The sequence below is a fragment of the Dreissena polymorpha genome, chromosome 11 (assembly GCF_020536995.1).
Source record: "Dreissena polymorpha isolate Duluth1 chromosome 11, UMN_Dpol_1.0, whole genome shotgun sequence".
NCBI classification, from domain to species: Eukaryota; Metazoa; Mollusca; class Bivalvia; order Myida; family Dreissenidae; genus Dreissena; species Dreissena polymorpha.
The window spans coordinates 67,028,231-67,040,357 of NC_068365.1; the positions used below are offsets into that span (position 1 = coordinate 67,028,231).

Sequence of the window (12,127 nt, forward strand, 5' to 3'; positions counted from 1 at the left end):
ACTGTATTGAATTTGTAGCGCGAACAGATGTTTAATACATTCTAACGCAGCCGTTTTCGATATGACATTTGTCGATTTTTCAAAAATAGTGCGTATTAAATATTTCAAATTTAGCTCGAAGGTTGTATGTTCATGTTTGAACCATCTTTACTTTGGTATCAATCTTTCTAAGCACTAGAACTTCAGCAGTAATCTGATGCTGTTACGTAAGCATACACCTCTTAGCTCTCCAGCCTGTACAATGTACTGCACACTACACGCTTGTAACCGACACCCTATATTATCCATACCAATAAAAATACATCTTGTAAGTTATTTCTTATGAAAGATTCTATATACACTAAAAGGCGTTTCTGCAACAACTTTGAGAGTTTCCCATCGAACAAGTTAACTCCTTCTATGATATAATGCGGGAGCCTTTCAAGTCGCAACTATCGCCTTAATACATGTACCGGGTAAACAAACCCAAAGTAGAGACATACGGTTGTGTTCGAACCATAGGGAAAATGTGTTATTTCCATGGCTTTAAATATAATAGTTTTACAATGAAAGCTTGTTAGAGAATCTCCAACAATTTTAGCAAATAATGAATTTTTAATTACTTTTTAAACAATATAACATTTTATTTGTGTCATTAAAGCTAGACATCAACATCCGTTCTATCAGGTTTGGAGACAGTCGCCATACTTTGCGTTTGTAATCACTGTCTGGATGACCGGCTGGTACCAGGAAACAAGGAGCTACACTAGCAGTCTCAAGTAGTTGGGCAGGCGGCCAGTATCTACCTCTACATTTGTCTATCCAGAGCTGTATTTCAGGAAGAAGTGTGCATACATGAAATGCGTCTACGATATCCAAGTTAGTAGTAAAACTCACAGAAGGCCCATTTTTGATTGATCGGGTGACTTGAAGCAAGTACTGTTGAGGTGGAGTGGTGTCGTCGTGGAGCAGCAGAAGGTTCATCCCAGCTATCCAGTCTTCCCAGGCGTTCATGATAATAATTTTTGTGCTACTGTATAGGAGATCGACATAAGACTGGAGACCGAGAGTGGTGGTCCCTTCCGATTTGCTCCCGAAATGAAAACATTCAACCTTTCCATGTAGTTGATATGATATATTCTCAATTTGCTCTCTCCGCAAGTAAGTTCTTCTTCGATCCAATACGGTTTCCTTCCCAGCACCACTGCCATCAAGTTCTTTAGATATCCGGATAGACGATTCTGTGAAGTGCTCCGGAATCTTGATATATACACGCATGTTCTCTTTCGATCAGTTTTGATCATGGGTACATGTATATTCTACACAGTTTTATAATATGACTAAAATACACTGTTTATGTTTAGTGTTTGAATTGAAATAATTCAGTTATATATATATATATATATATATATATATATATATATAGTTTCAGATTGGGTAAAATGGTGGGTCAAACGTCCATTTTACCGCCGTATTGTTGGGTCTTTAGTCGATTGTCGGGTCCCAAAGTCGATTATCGGGCCCTTGGACCCGACAGTTGAAGACCCACTTAAAAAAAGGCTGCTTAACATCCTCATGACTATTTTTTAATTCAAATTTGCATATGTAATTTTACTCGAATTGTCGGGCCTATATCTCCCATTCGCAAACATTAGATCAAACTCCTCACGGCAGTTACTTCCCTTGGGCATCTTCTAGAATAAGGGAGGCCACTGAGCCCTTTTCGGAAAGTCGCATATCTCCCCTGAGTATTCTCCGGAATTGGAGGTTCTCAATCGCTGGCATTCGGTACCCCTCGCAGATTATCATAATACTTATCCGATGTTTGACGGAAAGGGCCGAGAATGTGCGATTGAATCGCTGGGTAGTATTGATTTCCAGTAACAATGGCGTCGAATGAGAAAGAAAACGATCGTTATCTGTCTGACATCGAAATTGACAAATTAAGTGTTGCACAATTGAAGGATTATTTACGATTTCATAATCATTATGTGTCAGGGAATAAGAATGAACTTGTCTTGGGGACAAAAGGCGTTCAAAAGCTAGGATTAAATGATCGACAGCTGCACAGGAATGCGGAAGTAAATTATGAAAAAAGGAAAACAGAAAAACTTTTTACGCCACTCGGTGAAAAGCTGCCACATCCAGATGTATTAAAAACGTTGAGTAGTGACTTAATGGACTTTCCTACATTAATAGATAGTGACATCTACAATTATTTTGTGCTGAAAATGAACACACAAAAACAATTGAGATAAAAAAATTGTATTATGTTTACAGACATAAACACAGTATTTTGTACCATGACATAAGTGACAAATGGGAACATTGTTTTGTTAAATGCAAAGTATTACCATCTCTACCGAGTGCAAATGTGAAAGAAAACCCAGATCACAGTGTGTGGCTCTGTCTGTCAAAGGTCACTGGACAGGTTCATTCAGCGGAATGTAATTGCACAGCCGGGTGAGTGTACACAGTTTTTCATATAAGTTCTTGCAATATTGAAACGAGGTTATAAATAATTTATCAAGAGACATGCCTCTGTTACGATCCTAGTTGCAATAATCCAACTCCCAGCTATATTTACCCTCTGGGTTGTGAGTTGTACGAATGTACTCATAAACCCTCAGAGCATTCAAGAAGAACTAGTAGTTACGATCCCCGAATCGGCATTATACCAATCATTTTCATAGATCTATATACTGGTCACAAGCTATTCTCGGGATGGACCAGTTTCTGGGAAATTTTCATCAAAATTTAGATGCTCGAGCAAAAAAAAAAGTGCAGTTTGAAAGTATGTCTAATTATTATGTTTATATATTTTCAGGAGCGGAGAAGCATGTATCCATATTGGTGCATTTATGTATGCCCTTTCTGATCTCACTGCTAAAAAGAAGGACGGCACTCTAAGATCAACCTCAAAAAAATGCGTGTGGGACAGATTTAATAATCCCCGGAAAAGAAAGCTAACGCCTAAAAAGTCTAGTGAATTTACATTTCGGAAACATACCTTTGAGTCAAAATTAGAGCCAGTCGAAAATAACACCAGAAAAGAACTTCTTGCGATTTCTGTAAATGAGAACAGTTTCCGTTCAAAACTCGAAAATATGCAACCCAACAGCTGGATGGCTTTTGAACTTTGTAGAAGAGAAGGAAGAGGTGAAATTACCAAAGTTTATAGAAATTGGATATAACTTTAGTGATAGCGTAGATCTGAATAGTGAAACTGTGAAGGATAAAATGTCGAAAATGATGGATATGCTACAAATGGATGAACTTGAATGCCAAAGTATTGAAAAATTAACCAGAGGTCAGGGAAAGAACGTACTTTGGGAAGATGAAAGAAAATTACGTGTAACTGCATCCAATTTTGGTGAAGTAATTTTACTGAAACAAGAGACTGAAAGATTTAAAAGAAATTGAGTGCAATCTTTAAAGAATAGTAACAAATATGAATTTAAGATCACAATTGTGAATTTCTCGCAAGCTTACCCTTGCTCCTAGAATATGTTTTTATAATTTTGATGTCTCACTTTTCTCTAGAGATTAACCCTTTACCACTTAGATATGTATTTTCAAGCTTTTGTAGTTCCTTAAAAAGTTAAATGTAATAAAGTACCTTTATTACTAAATTTAAGTTTTAAAGGCTTCATTTCCAACCCTTAAATACTGATGAGCAGCTAACAGTATAAAACCTGAACAGACTGCGAGTTACTAGCATGCTGTTCTGGTTTTATGCTGTTTTCACTGTGCTTCCAAGTGGAATAGGGTTAAATAACAAAAGTTAACGCCAGATCAGAAAATAATTTAAGTAACAACAGTACAGGACATCATTGAGGTCCCTCCTTTTTTATGTTTCAATAGTCATTTAGCTCTACAAAGCATATAAATATTGTACATAAAAGTGTATGAATGTATAAATATTTATCAACTGTTCATATTATGAATTTTACAGTAGTACATGTAGAATGCTTTTCAACGATTTGTGTACGGTTCATTAATACCATCACAACGTGATTGTCAATTGTTATTCCGCTAAATTGATTTGCTCTTAAAATGATAAATCATAAAAAGAACTTTTGCTATGTTATTATCCATCACTTATTACCTTACCTGTGTTTGGAGAAAAACCGAAGGGTTTACGATAATAATCTGTTTCAAAATGTTAAAATGATATGAAATTAATGAGTGGCAAGCATGAACCAAATTAAGAAAATCAACACAGAGGTATCAACAGCTGCATCTTATTAAAAATCTGTGCACAATGCTTTTTGTCCAAGTATAGATCATTTCAGAACCCCATTGAGTTAATAGACACCTTGGAAGCTTTGCTGGTATGACTTCTGCTTTACATCTGACAAGTACTCTGCAGGTGTTGCTACTTGTATCAGAAATCTTGGTTTTAAACAAGAGCTGTCACCATAGGATGACTTATGCCCCCTATATTCGCTTGATAGAAGTTATGAGCATTTTCCCAAACCTAAATGCATATTTCGAAACCTAAACACGGACCCTAAGTTTAAGGTCAAGGTCACAGGGGTCAAAGTTTGTGTGCATATGGAAAGGCCTTGACCATATACACATGCATGCCAAATATGAAAATGCTATCTGAAGCGACATAGAAGTTATGAGCATTTTTCGAAACCTAAACGCAAAGTGTGACGGACAGACCGACAGACAGTCCGATCACTATAGCGACATAGAAGTTATGAGCATTTTTCGAAACCTAAATGCATATTCGAAACCTAAACGCGGACCCTTAGTTTAAGGTCAAGGTCACAGGGGTCAACATTTGTGTGCGTATGGAAAAGCTTTGTCCATATACACATGCATGCCAAATATGAAATTGCTATCCAAAGCGACATAGCAGTTATGAGGATTTTTCGAAACCTAAACGCAAAGTGTGACGGACGGACAGACCGACAGACAGTCTGATCACTATATGCCCTCCTTCGGGGGCATAAAAATTCTTGACGGGTTTATTGCTCCCAATTATAAATTAACTGTTGATTAAGTCTTCAGTAGCAGTACTAAACCTTAAAGACAAACATTTACTTAGGTATACAAAAGAAATCTGTGTTTTCAACGCTCTGTGTCAATTAATGTATGTAAACTTGAATCCAGTACAATATTTATCAGAATTTCAGTCTTATAATTTGTTTGGTCTTACAAAACTGCTTTCAAGCAAGAAAACATGTATAAATATATTGGCACAAACACACAAACGCAGAAACACAATTTTCTTTTTTTGCCTGAAAATGTTTGTATGGAATATGAGACAAGAAAATAATAATCAGTAACAATTTTATTTTCACAAATGAAAGCTGACTGTAAAATGTGAAATTAAGTATTATTCACATAATTACATAGTATATTACTTATACATGCATGCAATGGTCAAACACTTCTAGTTAAATTGTATACTGAATTTCTCACAAAGTTCACTTGTTCAGCTTCTTATCAAACTTAATTTGTACTAGTTTTAAGGAGCCACTTTTCCAGTTTATATAAGCATGACTATTTTCAGTTTATAAACACACTTTATTTTCCGGGGACAGGTTTTTCGTGCTAACCCTGCTTTCATTCCAACACTGACCTCATCAAATAAACACTCAAAAGTTCCAGCAGTTGGGATACCAGTGTAGAACAACACCTTATCGTCATCATCCCTTATATCCTCAAAGGTGAAGCTAGGCCGATCCACTTGTATCCCAACTGTCGACGTTTCAGTAGAAGTCTGGGTTGATATACTTCTGGGAACTCTCGTATCGTCGGTTTGAGTAACCACAGAAATCAGCTCCGGTTGCGCTTGTTCACACTGATGACGGATTATGGCGGGTACTGGTGTAAACCTTCCATAGTCATGGAGCTGAAATAAATAAATACATTTTTACAAGCAAAGTAAATGCAGTTTGAAGTAAAGATTATAGGTATTTCTGTATTTTACTAAAGGCATCACCAAACTGATAACTTCTTCAGTTTTTTTCTTTAAAAATGGGAAGAGCATGAAAAACAACTATCTATTTATACTGCCAAGTGCCCTTTCGAGCATGGTAGGCAGACATGGACATTATCGAGTCGGTTTCCTGGGAAGAACCAGTACTTGGTGTCCATGGAGGAGATAATTAGAATGCTTCCCAAGTAAGGAGTGAACCCACTAACACCCGATCGCTAGGCGGATATCTCATCCACTACAACACCGCGACCTTGAACTACAAATATTTTTTTATGTCCCCCACTATAGAAGTGGGGGACATATTGTTTTTGCCCTGTCTGTTGGTTGGTCTGTTGGTTGGTTGGTTTGCGCCAACTTAAACATTTTGCAATAACTTTTGCTATATTGAATATAGCAACTTGATATTTGGCATGCATGAGTATCTCATGGAGCTGCACATTTTGAGTGGTGAAAGGTCAGAGGTCAAATATATGTGGCCTAAATTGCTCATTTTTTGAATACTTTTGCAATATTGAAGATAGCAACTCGATATTTGGCAGGCAAGTGTATCTCATGGAGCTGCACATTTTGAGTGGTGAAAGGTCAAAGTCAAGGTCATCCTTCAAGGTCAGAGGTAAAACATATTTGTCCCAAATCGCTTATTTTATTAATACTTTTGAAATATTGAAGATAGCAACTTGATATTTGGCATGCATGTGTTTCTCATGGAGCTGCACAATTTGAGTGGTGAAAGGTCAAGGTCATCCTTCAAGGTCAGAGGTCAAATATATGTGGCCCAAATCGCTTATTTTATGAATACACTTGCAATATTAAAGATAGCAACTTGATATTTGGCATGCACGTGTATCTCATGGAGCTGCACATTTTGAGTGGTGAAAGGTCAAGGTCATCCTTAAAGGTCAAATATATGGGTCAAATTTGCTCATGTAATGTCACTTCTGCAATATTGAAGCTAGCAATTTTATATTAGAAATGCATGTGTATCTCATGGAGCTGCACATTTTGAGTGGTGAAGGGTCAAGGTCATCCTTCAAGGTCAAACATTATTTAGGGGGACATTGTGTTTCACAAACGCATCTTGTTTCAAATTATCTTTATTCAACAACATTTTGTATAACGATAAAACAACTCACTCTTAGAGATACGTCTAGTAGTGATGCACTGCTTTCAACCAACAAACCATCTGCCTCGTTCTCGAAACTCAAGTCTGGTGAACGGTTATCTGACATTTCCTCAGTTTCTGGTGTGGAATTCGTCTCATCTGCTTCAGGGCCATTTTCCAGAGTCTGTAAGGTAAACAAATAAAATTAAATCAGCACATCAAAGACCTAGAAATACACATACTTTTTCAAACTAACATGAAAGAATGATGTTCAGATACGTAATATTTATGCTTCTGTATCATGTTGTAAACACCGTCAGATTCTATACCGATAGAGTAACTGACCCATGTTCATTCTTGAAACCTCGTATAGCCTAGTGGCAACATATCCGCTTCAAAATATCAGATACCATTGGTTCGATCCTCGGCTGTGAGCTACATAAAATAAATCATGAACTGTGCCATGGGTATGTCTGCCATTATCCCCATGCTTGATTGTACCACAAGGAATCACTGATTTGAATAGTAAGCTCGATTTAATAATCCATCGGAATCGTTTTAAGGTGATAATCTGATTACACGCAGTGCGCAATCTGATTATGTGATGACTTAAATTAGTATAAGTATTAATATGATTTAATAAGAATAGTATATGTGCCTTTTATATACGCGTTCAATGCCATAATACCGGTAAAATCATAAGTTGATTTAGATATGAGTACATTAAATAAATGTATATATATTATAATCATACAATACGCAATTTTACAATGCCGAAGTAATGTTATTTACTGAAATAAGATCTATTTTCGCATGACACTGGCTGTATAGCAAGTAGTCTTATATAAATAAGAGCAACATTACTTCAAGCACGTACACTTAACAAAAAGAGTTCTCCGTTTAAAAATGATGGTATAAAGGTGTTACTAAATATAAAATACCCAACAGCGGGCGAGCGTTTAATGCACTTTGCGCTTGATGAATAATGTTATACAATTATTATGGGCAAATTTATAATTTCAAAACATTATTAGTTGTTGATGTTATTCGCGTTCAATAAATACATCAGTTCTTCTTATCAACCTGATGCCTGTTGCCTGCTACAGTTTCTTATCATAATTGTATAAACTACAATACACCATCAGCGGCCGAGAGCAGAATACCGGCCGCTAAATAAATTGTGACTTGCATCAAATCTCAGGTCAAATTTCGATTGTTTTACAATAAAATACTAATATTTTATAATGTCAAGCACGTGCACTTAATAAAATACGATATTTCTTTATTTAATGTAGAATTTTGCAAAAGTAAAGCGCTTTATATATAGCAATGTTTTATTATTTCTTTCTAGTTAAGTAAATAAACAAAACATAATTATGTATATAACATTTAATATTTGTACATAATTTATAAAAATAAATACAATGAAACGTGATGTTTGTGAAGTGCGCGTGACATTGAACTTCGAGTTAAGCGAAAGATGCGAATTAAATTACACATAATTAAAAACTGATACTATTCTGTCAGAATGATTTATACTCCATCGCGCCAATAAATTCATCAAATTGTGTATACAAGCAAAACGATGGAAATTATGACAGAAACCCAGCTTTTCAAATAAAATGACCCTTAACATAACGCTAGCAGACCCGAATGAATATACTTTATTTGAGTCGTGTTCTGAGAAAACTGTGCATAATGCATGTGCTTAAAGTGTCGTCCCAGATTAGCCTGTACAATCCGCACGAATTATCAGGGACGGCACTTTCCGCTTTTATGACATTTTTCGTTTAAATGAAGTGTCTTTTTAGCAAAAATCCAATTTAGGGTCGACACTTTACGCACATGCATTATGCCCATTATTCCCAGAACGCGACTCATTTAATCCAATCAGGTAAATAACAAATACAATAATAAAACAGGGGAAGTCTACACTGTGTATTAGCAACCTGCTGTGGTGAATATATCTTATCAGCTAAATACACAGGCACCTGGCTACTGTACTGGAAAAATTGGATTTACTGCCAAAATAATTGATTTCATTTATGGCTAAATTGTTGTGTACATGTAAAATTAAAAACGAGGATGTATCCACATCACCGTTGCACATTGTTATTAATTTCACAGTTATCTGTTCTTTATTAGAGATAGCCTAATTAAAGACGGCGCTAATAAAATGTGAAGGTGGATATAAAGAAATAAGGTCAATTTCCGCATGACACTGACAGTATAGCAAGTAGTCTTATATAACATATTAAAAATATTCCATGGTTAAAAATGCACGATGTTATATAGTAAAAGAGTGTGTTTGAGTAATCAATAGGATATTTTGTATTGGCTATATTGTTTCACTCGTAAAGAAAATACCAAAATCGACGTGCGAAACGTAAAAATTTATATCTGAAATAATATTGTTAAGGGCGTTAAGCTAGTTAAAAATAATCACGATTATTTACTATGTATAAATTAGATAAAACGTTAAGATGTAAATTCTTTTCATAAATATAAAATGCACATAATATTATAATATTCATTCATATTTCATTATTTCAGGTAAAAATACAAACATATTGTTTTAAATCCTATGTAATCAGCACTTTATGTTGGATTTCAACAATGCTTAATTAATTATCGGGTGTAGCAGCGGTGTACATTACCCATATGATATAACGCAAAGGTAACGGTCAAGCGACTTCCCACATTTATATGACATGTTTTATTATCGTTATCAGGTATCTGTTATGTGTCAACGGATTAACGGACATTGGTTGATTACCCGATAATATGCAAGTATCAAATGATTTAGATTCATTAGTTATGGGAAAACATTATATGCCTGACCTGAAAAATGTAAGTCATAACAAATAATTATATTATAAGTTCACTTACCAGAATCACAACCTAAGTGTTGCCATCGCTCGCAGGCATCGCAAGAAACAGCACGTTGCCTCTGCCCAACTGTCTTTCCACAATGTATGCACTTTACCACTTCTGCCATTGCAGAAACACAAAACTCACTTACTCTCACAGTAAAATTATTGTATCCTACATTAAAGAAGCACAAATGTTTGAAATATTTATATAAATTAGTTCAATTTATGATTCACTGTGTGTGTTTCAGAGTTTATTTACAGGTCCTACTGGCCTCTTCACGAGGTTATGGTAGCCCGACCTGCCCCTGTGACCTCTCAGGGGAAAAAGATTAATTTAGAGCCAAAGTAGGTCAAATTTACCCCGGCTTCCCGGGTATTCGCCAAATAATTTAATTTTAAAGAGAGTTTCGTGCACGTTGGTCAATGAGACCTTAATGTGTTATTTACCGTAAGGTGGTGATGAGGTGCGGATCCCGCCGAGTGTCCCGCACACTACTTATGTACAAGACACTCAACGCGACCCACATACCAACACCACTCGGTAAGTAAGACCCGGAATACACACACATAACGCTCTCACAACCCCCCACTCATAACGGGTGATGTGTATGAGAGTGCCACGCCCATGTGTTCCGGGTCCCTTGATGTTGATCTGTGTATGGTTGTGTATAGTATGTGGTATGTGATTGTTGTGCATTTGTCTGGAGCGGAAGAGGAGGTGTCTGTCGGTTATTTACGGTCGTCGGTCAGTCGTGAAGGGCTGTATATCGTTGCAGTTCCCAGATCGCAGAACACGCCGCCCCCGCACAAGCGCACCCACGCCGAGCGAGCCCGAGCCCCCCCCCGCGCCCGCATACGGCCCCGGCCCGAGCACCCAACCGCTGAAGACCCTCGAGACAAGCACCCTCATCCACCCTCTCGCTGCGCGCGACAACAGATCAGTCAAGAACCAACCATGGAGCCCCCCCAAAGCCCCACCCGGAGTCACCATCGTTCTTTCCCACCCACCTGCCAAACATCCAGACCATGTATCAAGCTGGGATGTATTTATTTTGTAGTTATGTTATATTTGCTATTATAATTGGATAGGTAAAGTAAATAAATGATCTCAAAATGCCGTTGTTATATCATATGATTTATTTATGTTTTATATTAATTTGTAAAACTCATAGTATTATAGTTTATGTCCTGTATTCTAGCTTTCATTTACCCAAGTGTGGTTATTGTGCTCTCCGCCCCATGAGAGGTGTTAGTGGGGGTTCGAGCAGGATACAGGAAACGCCCCGATTCCAGAGGCGCCCCTGGTTCTTTTAAGTGCCCGGTGTATAGCACCGATACACTGCACCCCCGTTTAACGTCTCTCGCGGAGGACATATTAGTACATAGTGTTAGTATCGGTACTTATATACATGTGTAGTTCTGCTGTCTTGTGTCATATCTTACGGTAACGTGGGCTCTCTCTGTTGCTATTTGGTATATAGTTTGAATGTTATTGCGAAGGGCAGGCTAGTTTTTGAAAGATCATGTATTTGATGATAGAAGAAAGGGACTATGTTTGTTTGATTGGGCCGAGATGACTAGTTCGTTGGGGGTAGAAAATTTCTTTGTAATTCTTTCTTATTGCTGTGTTAAGTGTCTTGTGAGACTGTGGTGTTGTAAGGGCCAGACTAGTTTTGATAGGTCATTTATTTGATGAAAGAAGAGAGGGCTGAGTTTGAGATGATAGTAAATTTGGTATTAGGGAGAGCGCACACGTTAGTGTTTCTGGTTATAAAAGCAAAGACAGCATTCCTATGTGTTTTTGTAATATGCCAGGTTAGTATCGTGGTCTGGTCTGGGGCATATGATTCACTGAAAACTGCCCCGCTTTATATACAGACAGCCCTCTTAAATGATCAGTCGCCAAATACGCAATCGCTCCGCCCACTAAGTTGTGTTTTCATAAAACGCTTATTCCATTACTCCGTAAGTCTTTGTTTGTCGGACCATGTGGCCGCAATAAACGAAATCTGATTGATTATTACGTGAGTTTGATTGACAGCTGGCGAGTGGTCAATTACTTTAAAAAGAGCATTGTTGTCTGGTTAAGCCTTGTTAATAACCTTATGTAGTCTTTTATCACGCCAAACTGTGAAACCATATGTCTTACTCATAAATCTGTGTCCAGACAATCAAAGCATGTCGGCATAATTAATTTTCATCAACTCACACTTTACA

At 37.0% G+C, this 12,127-nt stretch overlaps 1 protein-coding gene and 1 long non-coding RNA gene across 3 annotated transcripts in view; both read left to right on the forward strand.

The window, feature by feature from the left end:
- The window catches only part of LOC127850612 (uncharacterized), a 1,644,088-nt gene that overhangs the window by 942,854 nt on the left and 689,107 nt on the right, over nucleotides 1-12,127 (forward strand). The gene's annotated exons all lie outside the window — the stretch shown is intronic.
- LOC127850637 (uncharacterized) lies at nucleotides 2,022-4,055 on the forward strand. Its single transcript, XR_008035387.1, has 2 exons — nucleotides 2,022-2,442; nucleotides 2,807-4,055. It is a non-coding gene; the product is annotated as an uncharacterized LOC127850637 (long non-coding RNA).